This window comes from Trachypithecus francoisi, unplaced genomic scaffold, assembly GCF_009764315.1.
Source record: "Trachypithecus francoisi isolate TF-2019V2 unplaced genomic scaffold, Tfra_2.0 Lachesis_group9, whole genome shotgun sequence".
Classification (NCBI taxonomy): Eukaryota; Metazoa; Chordata; class Mammalia; order Primates; family Cercopithecidae; genus Trachypithecus; species Trachypithecus francoisi.
The window spans coordinates 49,381,016-49,396,375 of NW_022681474.1; positions in this window are offsets into that span (position 1 = coordinate 49,381,016).

Below are 15,360 nucleotides of genomic sequence, written 5' to 3' on the forward strand. Positions count from 1 at the left end.
CTTTTTTTTTTTTTTTGAGGTGGAGTCTCGCTTTGTCACCCGGACTGGAGTGCAGTGGCCGGATCTCAGCTCACTGCAAGCTCCACCTCCCGGGTTTACGCCATTCTCCTGCCTCAGCCTCCCAAGTAGCTGGGACTACAGGCGCCCGCCACCTCGCCCGGCTAGTTTTTGTATTTTTAGTAGAGACGGGGTTTCACCATGCTAGCCAGGATGGTCTCGATCTCCTGACCTCGTGATCTGCCCGTCTCGGCCTCCCAAAGTGCTGGGATTACAGGCTTGAGCCACCGCGCCCGGCCTCATTCCTGTTCTTAAAAAGTAAACAAATAGGCCGGGCACAGTGGCTCACGCCTGTAATCCCAGCGCTTTAGGAGGCTGAGACCGGCAGATCACCTGAGCTCAGGAGTTTGAGAGCAGCCTGGCCAACATGTTGAAACTCTGTTGCTACTAAAATTACAGAAATTAGCTGGGCGTGGTGGCAGGCACCTGTAATCTCAGCTACTTGTGAAGCTGAGGCAGAAGAACTGCTTAAACCTGGGAGGCAGAGGTTGCAGTGAGCCAAGATCGCATCATTGCACTCCAGCCTGGGCAACAAGAGAGAGACCCCGTCTCAAAATAAAAAACAATAAAATAAAATAAAATAGACAACAAATAAAACAATAGCAACAACACCAGTACTTTCATGGGATCTCCAATGCCTAAAGGAGGAAATGACAGCCTATATTCTTCTATCTCCAAAAACTATCCCTTACTACTTTGAACTAACATCTATCACTTTTCACCTAAGTATCCAAATATCTGATACTGAAAACAATTCATAATTTTGCAAAGAAGTCATACCTTTCACTTCGATTTGCAATTATTTCTCCCATTTTCTCTGTTTGACAAGTCCTACTCAGGTTTAAGGTCCAGAACAAATATTCCTTTTCCCAGGCAGTCCCTCCTCCCCAGTCCCAAAGCCCAAGGCAGAAACTACCAGCCAGATTCTGAGATCCGTCTGTTCTTTGTACAGACCTGCCTACTGAACTTGTAACAGTACAATGATATTTATTTCTGTCTCTTTCTCTTAGCTGTGGGATCATAAAATATTGATCTTTTATCCTATGCATTTGACATGGATTCTGGCTCATATTAACTCTAAGTAAGAATCTATTGGTTGTAATTTTCTAGAAGTATTTCTTATTCTTGCAAGTTTCCCTGCCAGGGTTTTGGCACTGTGTTTGCCCAGTGCCTCTTCCTTTTTGACCAAGGCAATTCTTGGTTTCTGCCGAGTGCCTGTGTGCTGGCAGTGGGTCCTCTTAACTCACTGACATTGTCACCATGATGGATACTCATCTGGGAGTGGAAAATTTTGCCTACAGCCTATCTGAGTCAAACTAATTTGGTTAATGAAAAGTTTCCCACTGACATTCATCTAAAATTCATATTTACACAATTCAATGCATTTTACAAAATATGTACAATATTACACCTGTTAGGACAAGTGCTTATATCCTTTTAGAAATATCTTGGTCCATTTTGCCTAATTTTGAGGATTTCAACTATTTTTAGATTCAGAAAACTTCCATTTATGAATTTTACATTATGTCATATACAATTCATCAGATGAATTCCTTTTGGTGTTCTGGCCTACATTTTGCTCTTTGGGGGCTATTTTAGGAGACTTTGTGCACTATGTGGACTTATAAAGCAAATCAGCTGATATCCAACTTGCTATTTTAGTGAAGCATTATACTTTGATATTATGAATGAAATGTCTTTAGTTGCTATATTTTAATCAGTAATCTATGTCACAAAGTGATACTTAAAAATAGCTGTAGTTACACCCTATAATGATTTAGCTTAACACTTGAAATTTGCAGGTTATTGTTTTCACTGTCAAAATAGTATACACTCATTAAATAAAATTTGGAAGTATGATAGGAGTAAGAAAAAACTTCCTTAGCTATCATTAAAAAATCATAATATTAACATATATTACTTTTCAGTCTTTCTATGATTATTGTTGCAATTTTTATTTAATATTTATTATATTATTTAATATTGTTTTATTTTATGTAGCTTTTACTTATTTGATATTGTGTTGATACAAACAAATATTAATAAAATATGTGAGATACGAGGTTCACTATGTAATTGTGGTTCATTCAAATTCACTGCTGAACATTATTCTGTTTTATAAATATGCTGGGATCTGGCAATTAATTCTATTGATTGATATTATAGTTTTACTAAAAGAAAGATTTATCCTATGAATATTAGTGATAATCAGATCTATACTTATGTGGGGAGGAGGTAGAACAAATTGCTGCATCAGAGGGTACCATTATTTCCAAATGCATAGATCAGAAAACAATCTTATTTCCACTGCCGTTAGTTGAGGTAAAATTATTTTCTAAATAACATGTAAATATACTTGCTATTCCACAAATTTTTAACATTTGCTCTATTGGGGGTTAAATCCAATTTAATAATGATTCATTATATTTTGTATAATTGACATAAACTATGTATAATTTGATGAGTTTCACAGATACATACATTCTTAAAGCCACCACCACTCTCAAGATAATAAACATATCCATTACTCCACCCTCCCAAATGTTCTCCTGCTCCTTGGTAATCTAGTCTTGATGGCCCTCTCACCCTACCTCCCCATCCCTAGGCAACCACTGATGAATTACAGATTCATGTGCATTGTGGAGACCTATTTAAAAAAGGAAAGCATGCAGTATATAATTTTTGCCAGATTTCTTCTTTCACTCTGCTTAATTATTTAAAAACTGTTGTTGTATATGAAAACAGTCCATTCCTTTTTATTGCTGAATAGCATGTCTTTGTATAGTTATACATAACAATTTCGTTTTGCACTGAGCAGTTTTTCACATTTAGATTGTTTTCAGTTTTGGGCTATTTCAAATAAAGTTGCATGAGCATTCAGATACAAGTTCTTGTATGTTTATATGTTCCCATTTCTTGGCTCACTGCAACCTCCACCTCCCGAGTTCAAGTGATTCTCCTGCCTCAGCCTTCCGAGTAGCTGGGATTGCAGGCGCCCACCATAACACCTGGCTAACTTTTGTATTTTTAGTAGAGACAGGGTTTCACCACGTTGGTCAGAATGGTCCCGATCTCTTGACCTCGTGATCTGTCCACCTTGGCCTCCCAAAGTCCTGGGGTTACAGGCTTAGCCGCCGCGTCCGGCTGAGCACAGGTTCTTAACTTTGATGAGGTCCAGTGTTTCTTTTTCTTTCTTTTATAATGTATAGATCATGTTTATGATGTTTGTATTAAATATTAGTTTCCTAGGGCTGCCGTAACAAAGTGCCACAAATTAGGTGAGTGGCTTAAAATAACCAAAATGTATTGTTCCACAGTTATGGAGGCTAGAAGTCTGAAATCAAAGTGTCGACAGGGCCGGTTCCTTTGGAGGGCTGTGAGGGAAAATCTGTTTCATGCCTCTCTCCTAGCTTCTGGTAGTTTGCTGGCCATCTTTGGCATCCCTTGACTATTGGATGCATCACTCTCATCCCTGGCTGTCACATGGCATTCTCCCTATGTCTCTCTTCATTGTCTTCTGTCTGTGCGTTTCTGTCATATCCACATCTCCCTTTCGTACAAAGACACTAATCATATTGCATTAAGTTCTCTGTAATGAACTTATTTTAACTTGATTACCTATGTGAAGAGCTTATTTTCAAGTAATATCAAATTCTGATGTACTACGGGTTAGGATATCAACATTTTTTTGTGTGTGTGTGGAGACACAATTCAACTCATGACAATGTTGTAACTAAAATACGTTTGCCTAACTCAAGATCACTAAAATTTGTTTTGATGTTTTCTTTCTAGAGGCTTTATAGTTGTATGTTTTCAATGTAGGCCTATAGCCTATTTGATTATTGTATATGATGGTAGGTATGAACTACAATTTTTCCTTTTTTTTTTTTTTTTTAGTTTTTGTTGTTACATTCGTGTATGGTTATCTGATTGTTTTATCAGAAATTTTTGAAAATCCACTGAAAGATGCTTTTGGATCTTCGTCCAAAATCAGTTGTCCATATTTGTGTGGGTCTATTTCTGAACTTTATTTTGCCTGTTTTCATGTCGATATCACACTCTCTTGACTATTGTAGTAGTTCTTTCTAATAGATTCTTTTCAGTTTATCTCATTTCCTCTGAAACTACAACGGATCTTATGTTAGATGTTTTTAACTTGCATGTTTATTAAAATTTCTCCCCAATTTTCTGTCTTTGTTACTGTTCTTCATTTTTTATGGTTTCATTTGATCCTATCCTTTGATTATTTAATTCTTTATTAAGCTTTGTTAAATTAGCTGTTCAACTTAGATATTGCATTTTCTAATTTTAATTACTCACTGTGTTCCATTTCCAGAACTTTAGTTTGATGATTTAAAAAGTCTAGCTGGTTATCTTCTATGTGTTTTTTTAAAATAAACATAATTTCAATTTGTTTCTTCAAGCTTATGCTCCTAAAGAATAATTCCAATATTGGACATTTGGCCATGTTGATTTTCCTGCCCTTAATGCACAGTACCTTGTTGTCACCATATATGTTTTCTTTTGCCCTTTAACCAAGAGATCTCATTGCTTGAAACTTGATCTACAGGAATTCCTTGACATCTGTTTTGAACTTTCTTTGCTCCAAACAGGATTTGCTACTTCTTCTGTCAATCTTGAGGTTTTGTGCTTGTTCCATTTTGTTTTTTTCAATCACTATCATTGATCAATTTAGAAAGAATTTTTGCTATAATCAATCAAGAATTTTAATAGTTTTCAGCAATTATGTTAATTAAGTTATCCTGCTCTCTAGACTGCCTAAAACATAAGTATCTAGGTTTTTGTTTATTTGTAGCAATTTGTCTAATGACTCATTTGCCAAGAATGCAATTATGTAGTTAATACCTTCAGGAAAATGTTTGAGCCCCTGTCTCCACTTGATGTTATGCTCAGTACTGATGTTACTAGTCATCTTATAAATATCAACCTTGAGATTTGTATATGATAGAGATATTAATAAACTAGTATTTCCAAATCATTATTATCTTAATTTGCTTTTTTATTTTAGATATGATATTTAGTTTTAGGTTTTTTAAAAAAATTTTAAATTTCTGCTATCTTCTATTGAATTTTAACTTCAAAGGTCCTCTCTGCAGAAGTTGAGTAAAAATAAATTTCTATTTATTTTAGAGATCCGTTGCTTTATTTTTGAAAATATTTAATTTCACAGGCTTCAGGAATTCATCTTTTTGTGTTATGTAAGGATCTGAGCAAATGCCGATTTGCTGCCACCCCTAGGAAGGAGCCACAGCCATCCAGCCCACTTCTCTCCTTTTTGCTTCCTGATTATCTATTCTCCTAGAACTCAACATAAAGGCAAGACAAAGATTGCTCTGAAGTGGTTGTTCTACTCATAAGGAAGACATAGCCACTCCCTGTACATTTATTTTACTTCCTCTAAGCATCTACATTTTTGAATACTATATTAAAATTGTCTTTGTTTGAAATGCTTAAAATAGGCCAGATAGAAAAAATATACCTAAAGAAACACAAAAAAGGGACTAGGCACAGTAGCTCACACCTGTAATTCTAGTACTTTGGGAGGGAGAGGTGAGAACATCACTTGAGCTCAGGAGTTCCAAGAAACATAGTGAGATGGCAGAATTCCCAATAGCTGTTAATATCCACATATAAAACATTTTATAAGTGTGATGTACAGCATTTCAAAGGAATGTCTCATTCGTAGAGGAGAAAAGTAATATCTCGCCCATTGCTGGGTTTATGGCTGAGACTCCTGTAACAAAAGAAAGAATAATGAAAGAAAAGCCTATAAATTTATTTAATATAAATTTGATGTGACACAAAGGCCTTCAGAAATGAAGACTCAAAGAAACAGGGAAATCTGTATATTTTTATGCATAGGTTTGATGACGAATGAACAGACACGTAGAAGAAGTGTAATTGGAGGACGAAAGGCTGTAATCTCATGGTAATAAACAAGGGGACACTCAGCAAGGCTTGTTTGTCCAGATTCTTCTTGGTGTTGTTGTGTCTTCAGATGCTCTTTTCCCCCAGGTATAGGGAGAACCCCTCTGAAATTGTGATCTTATAGCCTATGTTTAGGAGAAGGCCAGATAATTAATTTATGGCATACTTTAGGGGAGAAGGGTAAGAGAAAGTCAGAGAGACATTCCTGCTTTTGAGGTATATTCAGATTTCTTTAGTTTAAAATACTCAGTATTCAAGACACCTTTTTTTTTTTTTTCCCTGAGATGGAGTCTCGCTCTATCACTTAGGCTGGAGTGCAGTGGCGTGATTTATTAATAGAGATATTAATAAACTAATATTTCCAAATAATTATTATCTTAATTTGCTTTTCTATTTTAGATAAGATATTTAATTTTAGGTGTTTTTAAAAATTTTTTTAATTTCTGCTATCTTCTATTGAATTTTAACTTCAAAGGTCCTCTCTGCAGAAGTTGAGTAAAAATAAATTTCTATTTATTTTATTTTATTATTTTTTTATTTATTTATTTTTTTGAGATGGAGTCTTGCTCTGTTGCCCAGGCTGGAGTGCAGTGGCCAGATCTCAGCTCACTGCAAGCTCTGCCTCCCGGGTTCACGCTATTCTTCTGCCTCAGCCTCCGGAGTAGCTGGGACTACAGGCGCCCGCCACCTCGCCCGGCTAGTTTTTTTTGTATTTTTTAGTAGAGACGAGGTTTCACTGTGTTAGCCAGGATGGTCTCGATCTCCTGACCTCGTGATCCACCCGTCTCGGCCTCCCAAAGTGCTGGGATTACAGGCTTGAGCCACCGTGCCCGGCCTCTATTTATTTTTAATAGAAATTAAATAGCTCACTGCAACCTCTGCCTCCTGGGTTCAAGCAATTCTCCTGCCTCAACCTCCTGAGTAGCTGGGACTACAAGTGTGCTCCACCACGCCCAGCTAATTTTTGCATTATTAGTAGAGACGGGGTTTCACCATGTTGGCCAGGCTGGCCTCGAACTCCTGCCAAGGTGCCATATTTTAAGACAACATGGTCTGGGTCCTATCATATTTAGCAAATTATTATCAAAAATTACTGGATTTGGTTTAGCCAAATTGATCTGGGATATCAATTCTCAACTACTCCCATGGTCAACAAAAATTCTGTGACTTTCCCCTCAGGAAATGGTTTGGCTGAATCTCTGCAGGTTCCCCATACTCAATACTGTGACCTGCAAAGCCTTTGTTATTTGTAGTAATAGGGAGGATGTCCTCTTACAGTCCTGAATGTGACCTTGATGCAGCCTGTATGAGTAGAAGCTTGGGAAGCCATTCTGAGGATACTGTCTATTTCAACATTTGAAGCATAAAGCATTTTGAGCACTACTTGCCTAACAGATTCTTATTAATGATAATGAAAACTGCCCATATGTTGATATTAGTCTTGTGAAAGGTTTCCAGATTCCCTAAATCAAGTAGGTTAAATGACTTCATGGGAAGTCGCTAGTATTCACCATTTTGAATGATGCTTAATTTTATTATATGATTTTTTTGTTCACTAAAAGAAGAATTAGAAATTGCTCATTTAATTCAATTCAGCCCATGCCTGGCCAGCTACATAGGTCAATGTAAAGACTTGGGGCTATTACCCTTGGGGCCCACAGCTCCAGCCTGAGAACTGTGTAGGTAGGATCAGTGCTTGTGGGATGCATGCGGAATGGCTAATGCTGTCCATGGCCATCATCTCTCCTTGTCCTGACCCTGGTGGCCAGGCCCCATTGGTGGCTGGGTACTTGTCCTGAAGCTCTGCTATTATGAGACTCTAACTTTGCTAGGAAACTCACTGTTCACCTATACAGAGATTTTATTTTTTAACTTTTCTGTACTCAAACTTGAGGAGGTTTGCACCCCCCAAATGTCTCTCTTATCTGTCCACCCAAGTTGTCCATTTTCTTTGCTTCTGTCTTGGTTTAGGATTTATCACAGGGACTTCTTTTGTTGGGGTCTACTTTTTCAATCTTACCCCATAACTTCTTTGCCCCACTATGGCTGGGACAAACCTCTCTAAGACCCAAATGTCCTTTCATCCTGCTGCTAGGGAATTCTGGAAAACGTCAGATGCTTGCAGTGTCTAAGATCTCTTGTGACCCCGCTCATGCATACCATACTGGCCCCTCTTCTTTTTGCTGGTCTTCACAATCCACGCTCCAGCTAGTGAGAAGAAGCTGCCTCTGTTCCTCTGATGTTCTTCTACTTTTGTGAAGAGGGCTCCAACCAAAGTGCTTCCTGATTAATCCTCATTTGTAAAGCTGCAAACAAACATTGCATCTTTTGGGAAGCTTCTTTTCTCACTCAAGGTACTCTTTGACCCTGTTTAGTGATTTGTATGTGGCTCAATCATGCCTTGTCTTTCATTTCTCATGTCGGTCCCTGACATGGTGTAGGGTAGTGATTAGCAGAGACAGACTGTCAGCCAGACAGTCTGAATTCACATCCTTACTGCACTACTTACTAGCCATGCCATCTTGGGAAAATTATATTCTTTGAGACTCTTCCTCGCACTCTTTTGTACAACAGGTATACTAATGGTATGCAACTCATAGGGGTGACATGCTAATTACATTAGATAACAAAGAGTTGAGAAAGTCTGAAAACAGAGTGAAGACCCAGTAAGTGCTATTTTTTGTTGTTGTTAATTTTAAGAATATTATTGGCTGGGCACAGTAACTCATACCCATAATCCCAGCACTTTGGAAGGCCAAGGCAGGAGGATCTTGAACTCAGTTCTAGATCAGCTTGGACAAGATAGTGAGATCTCATCTCTACATAAAAGTAAAAAAAAAAAAAAAAAAAAGCCAGGTCTGGTGGTGCACACCTATAGTCCCAGCTACTTGTGAGGCTGAGGCGTGAGGATGTTGTGAGCCCAGGAAATCAAGGCTGCAGTGAGCTGTGATTGTGCCTCTACCCTCCAGCCTGGGTAACAGAGCAAGACCCTGTCTCAAAAAAAAAAAAAGAAAAAAGAAAAAGAGCGTTACTAAATAAATTGAGCATACATTCCCCATGGGACAATGTTAATGACCAGCATGTGACTAAGTAGTCCCAATCTGGCAGAGAATATAATGATTTGTTCAGTTAATTTTCACAGCAAAATTGTAAGGTAGGTGCCATTATTATTTCTATTTATAGGTAAGTCCCCAAGAAAGGTCAATATTATTGCTCCAAGTCATAGAATGAATATGTGGGTAAAGTGAGATTTGATTCCAAATACTTTTACACTTAACTACTATCCTAAACCTTCCCAAATACACTATGATGCTTCTCCATGAATAGTTGTTGCATGAATGAATTTTAAAGAATTTTTTGAAAATGAGATGGTCTCTATGGAGATCCAGATATATATGGTGTGAGGAATCATAGGCATATCATGTCCCAAAAGATCTTTGCCATTTTGCAATTTCTCAAATTCATTGCATTGGATATGAAAAACTTCAGAGTCCTGGATACAGAGCTAAGGCTTGGGGATACCACCGCTAAAAATATGTGAGTTATAAAGTCATATTCCTGGGACAGGACCCTAAGTCCTGGTACAGGAGACAGAGAAGGGATGAGGAGGCAGGAGGCAGCACAGAGCAGGAAAGCCAGAGCTTGGCATGAGGCAGATCTTGCTTCTCATTCTACTTCTGCCACATATTAGCCGACTCATTCAGTTAACAATTTATCCACATCCCTTCAATGCTTATTGCACTCCTAGTATCTCAGGAACCCATGACTTCTTTCTGAACCTCAACTGCTTCTTATATAAAATGGTCATCGTAGTTCCGACCTTGAGAGATGTTTGAGAAGATTGACTGAGACATACAGAGAGGTACGACTCAGGGGCCTTCTATGTTTGGCTTTCCTATCCCTTTATCAGGCTGTTCCTAGCCAGGGGCCTGCGTATGGGTTCAGCTATGCAGGCAGGAGTCAGAAAAGTAATTAATATTAATATATACCTCAAAAAGAGAAATGGGTAGAATTTTCCAGCTGAGGTCCAAGGTAAAATTTAGGGTAAGTCAGTAGAGCCAAGGGCAGATGTCCATATCAAGTCAGGAAGCTGAGGGTCTGAGGCTAGATGACAAAGGGAGACCATGTTGGGATCAGTCTAAGATGGGTCAGGATGTGCTGCTGACTGTTACACTGACCACTTGCTAGAGTTTGAGGTTCATCTGTAATATGGGCAGCTGGAGTCTGAGAATGGGTAATGTAAGGAAGTTCTTTTCCTCAATTCTGGTGCCTTTGAGGTGATTTTCTCTAAGAATTCCCCTCACTTCCTGCCCCACCATTAATTCTTTCTAAGGTGACTTGAATTACCTGGGTGGAGAAAAACAATCATTGATCCATACCTCTCAATTATATGGAGTTAATCTCTCCAAGGTTCTGAGCATGGGATATGGATTCTCATTGTCCTTTCTTCTCCAGGACCAGTGGGAGGTAGAGACACGTGTAAATGAGTGTAATTTACAGACTTACATTACAACAGATGTGCTGCCCACAAGTGTAGACCAAGGCTTTCCAGGCTTGGCACTATCAACATTTGGGTCAGATGATTCTTTGTTGGACATGGGGTGAGGGAAGCTCTCCTGTGCATTCTAAGATGTTTAGCAGCATCTCTGGCCTGTACCCACTAGATACCCATAGCATGATAGTAAAAAATGTCTCCAGATGTGACCAAATGTCCCCCAGGTCCAAGATCACCTCCTGCCCTTAAGAACCATTGCACTAGATAGATGTGGGGAGTTGGTAGAACACTTGGACCTGAGAACAAATCATGTCCTCTAATTAAGCTTCATCAAAAACAAACAATATTTTGGCCTCCATTCTTAGTCTTCCTTTTAACAATTACAGCATGTTCAGAACCCAGATGAGGGTCCCTTTGGAGAGCTCAAGGGGTTGCTTAAGGTGATTGTGTAGGTCTCAGGTGGACGTGACCTTTGTTACATGAGTGTTTTGTCCCTGGATACTGCCACTGATCTGATATTTACAGCTGAAATTCAAGGAGGAGGCTCCACTGGGTCTACTGAATATCTTACTCTTGGATGAGTCATGTAGCCTCAGCAGCTGAGTCAAAGTCAAAGGCAGGCACTGACCCTTCAGCTGACTGGCAGCCTCTTCTCAGCAGCTGGCTAGTAGGTAGACTAGTTGGCTCTGGTCCCAGCTACAATTTCTGGAAAGGCATAGACAAGATTTTTTCTTGTGGCTGGAAAATTTATCTGTAGGGCTTCTGCAGGCAGTCAGGAGTGAACATTGGGCCTGCAAAATCTGGACTGGGCAATCACGAGGCTGTTTGACAAACTTGGGCTGTGTTCCCAGTTGAGCATCACCCATGGGCACTGTGTCCCAGACAGGCTCAATTCTTAGAGCAGAAAGGCTTCATTTTCAGCTCTGCAGAGGCAGCAGCCTTTAGGCTAATTAATAAATCATCAATGCATTTGTGGTGTGAAAAATGAAATATTTATGCTCGCCAGAGTAATATTTCTGTCTTGCAGTCCCATGCTCTGTTGATGCCTGATGGAGGATGAAGTAAATACCAGCTGGTGTAGAATGAGTGGAATATAATTACTCTACAAAGTTAAGTGAATATTAAAACACAGAAGTCACAGGCACTGGTGCTTGTCCCTCCCGACTCCACTGCCCACTAAACGGTATCCTGACCTGATGCTTGGCTTCACTGCATCTAGCAGCAGGGATCTCAGTAAAGAGCCTTGTTGTCAGCATTGGGGAAGCAACTAGGGCACAGGCTGCTGAGAAAGGCAGGAAGTCAACCACCTTCCAGGAACATGTGGAGACTTTCCTGATGCCTGAGAGTGTGATATGGTGAAAAGAATGTGACTTTGGAGCCACAGACCAAATGTGACCAGGATGTGGCTTTGCAGCCAGAGAGACCCACCTCTGAAATTTGTAAGTCATGCGACCTTATAAATATAAAATTCCCTTTTCTATACTTTAGTTTGCTTAACTAGAAAATGGAGTCATACTGCATTATGTGATTAGAGAACTGTGCTTCAGAAATCACTTGACAAAGTTGTTCATAGTGACATGGAGGCAGAGAAAACTGCAAAAAAAGCTGCAGAAAGATTGGGTAAGTAGTCCACATATGTTAAGGTGATGGTAGTAGAAATGCAAAGGAACACTGTGAAAGACAAGATTTGACAGGTGGATTTTGTGGCTGCAATGTGAGACTCAATCTCATAGGAGAGAGTGGAATGATGGTTACCAGAGGCTGAGGTGGTTAGGGGAGGGGAACATGGAGAAATGTTGGTCAACAGATATGTAATTACAGTTAGACACAGGAGTAAGTTCAAGAACTCTATTGTACAGCATGATGACTATAGTTGATGAGGATATATTGTATTTTTGAAAAGTGCGGAGAGAGTGGATGTGCTCTCACCACAAAAATGATAATTGTGTGAGTTAATGTGCTTGTTAACTAGGTAGATACAACCATTTCATGATGCATATGTACTTCAAAACACCGTACTACACACGATACATACATATAATTTTACCAGCCAATTTTTTTAAAAGGAGGAACTTGGGTTGTGAACTTGAGCAGTGGCAAAAACCGAAGGCCTCTGAAAGAGACTAGACAGTCCAGAAGGAATGCCCACTTAGAGGCGGGAGGGGCAGAGCTGTGAGCTCTGCATGGAGGTGGAATCAAGGTGGGCCATCTATGAGGAGTAAGGGGTCAGTGGGATTTCTCCAGTCTTGTGTATATATACTTTATACACTTTTCAGAGCATATATCTGTATGCATGTATTATATATATTCATGTACATTTCAACTGAGAATTGCTTGGAATTCAATTTCTCTTTCTTCTTTTGGTAACTATACAGGGCCTTCCCACCTTGCAAGTTAAAAATAATTTTGGAGCTCTAAGTATACAGATAATATGTGTGCTTTATAATCAGAGCTACTTCAGCCTTCCAGGCAGCAAATAAATAATTTGCCAGGGTTACTTGTCCCCTTCATAACTCCTCGAATCACACACTGTACAATTACCACTTAGCAAAACCTCCACCATGCAAAGACTATGCAGCTCTCTCTCTTCTGTTCTGAAGGCCTCTCTGTCTTTCATTTTTCTCACTGAGTGCCTCATAGCCAATCCAAGCACTGCCTGATCAGGCCTGTTTACTTTTTGGAGGACTTGTCTTCACAGGAGTCTTTCTTTTACCTGTGTTTGGACCTTACTTCCAAAGTCCATTGTCATCTCTGAAAGAATCTCTGTGTTGTTAATCCTGCCACTGGGGTTAATTGCTTCTAGACAAGCAGATACATGGTGTCCGAGGGAGGGTAAATGAGATACAAAAGATATCCCTATTTTTTATAGGATTCCACAGAACTCCGAAGTCCCTGCCCTTAAAGACCAATAGATCTCCACAGGATACAATATGACATTTACGAAACAATTACAAACCAACGGAGTGTGCACTTGAGTGTTTTAATATTTAATAGATGGCAGGTATTCTAGGAAGAAGAAGGGGATTTATCTTTCTTAGCACCTACATGGAATCACTGTTCTATGAATGTTATATAAAGGATCTCATTTAATTCTTGCAGCCATCTTGTAAGGTAGGCATTTTACAATTGGGAGAACAGTCTCAAAAAATAGTTTAAGTTTATTGTTTTCAATTTCTGCATCAATTCCATCTTTCCTTCTGCATCCATCCCTGCCGTCAGGTGGCTCAGTCAAGACGTGGATGGCAAAGCATGCACAGATTGCCTTTGTTTTAATCTTTTGGGGAGTCCCATGCCCAATGATAGCAATTCTCCATGCACAATGATTTTTATTGAACATTAAGACAAAACATTAGCAAAAGGGATATCAAAAAACTATTTTACCATAATGAGACTGGAGAGAGAGACATATACTTGCAGATCATGGCCTTCATACTGGTCCCCAGAATTAGATAGACAGACCCACTCAGCAGTTATCAATGCTGAGACCCTGAAAGTCTCCTGAATTGTGGCTGGACCCTTTCTGTGAGGTTGGCATGTTGCAGAGATGGGTGGACAGCACACAATGTACTCCTGAGAGGAGGAGGGAGTCTCTGGGCCAAACACACTGCATTTATTCTTTCACCTTTGCTAATAAGGTAAATTGCTTTACATACAATGTGGGAGAAGCAAGTGAAGGGACAGAGAGAGGCCAGGAGTATTTTGTTAGTGATGACCTTTCACCTGGAAGGAAAGCAGATACGGAGAATACATACTGCCTGCTTCTCTGCTGTAGAAAACTCTCCTAAGTCTTTTAAAATATTCCACCCTTTACTTCCCCCACCATCTTGTTTTTAGATGATTTGTCTGACAGTAGGTCTACTTCTTCACATCACCTCTGCTATTTTGTCTATTATGTGTTATCTCCTCCTTCCACTCTTTGCAGTCATCTTCAATGTGGTAGCAGTTTTCTTTACATTCAAAGTTATCACATTTCCACCCATGATTTCCCCTGATCACCTCCTCTGCCTCCCCCAGACTTCCAGGTGAGATATTTTCATACCCACAAGTATTTAAGATATCTGAGAAGACCTTGCGCCTTTGTTTTGTTCACACTTTATTATTCTTCCTTTAAGTCAATGTCCATTCTTCCTTCCACATCCTAGGAGAGCCTCTTTGTTTATTCACCATTTATTTTTCGTGTTTTTTGTAAGTCTTGCTTTCCCTGCCTCTACTCTCTCTCACTATATAAAATGTGCTCACCAGAGTACCATCCTCAACTGTCTTCTCAGTCTCTATCACCTGTACATGCTTTCAGGAGAATTATTACATATTATATATACATATGATTATAATAATATATATTATTATATATATAAAATAATTCCAAAATTTCTATCACTTTCCTAGGTTTCGCACACATGCATGTGACCGCACCTGTATTTACACTGCCTAGAGCATATGTGTACCTAGCTGTCACACTGCCATTGCAAACTGGACATGATCAAATCCTATTTTTCTTTCCATATTTGTCTTAGTTAATACTTCCAAATGTCTGTTTATTTAAAAGTTTAGGCATCATCTACAATGCGACTCTACCTATTTTGTAAATAATAGCTTGTATCATTATTTGATTAAAACCTTTTAAGGCTCTGTGTTACCCAAAAGATTAAAAAAACAAAATCCTTGGAATTTTAAATATGGGTCATTATGAACTTATCATGGTTAATTTTACATATCACCTTGACTGGGCCACAGTGCCCAGATAATTGGTCAAACTTATTCTGGATGTTTCTATTAAAGTGCTTTTTAGATGAGGTTAACATTTAAATTGGTGGACTTTGAGTAAATATTATCCTCTAAAATGCAGGTGGGTCTTATCT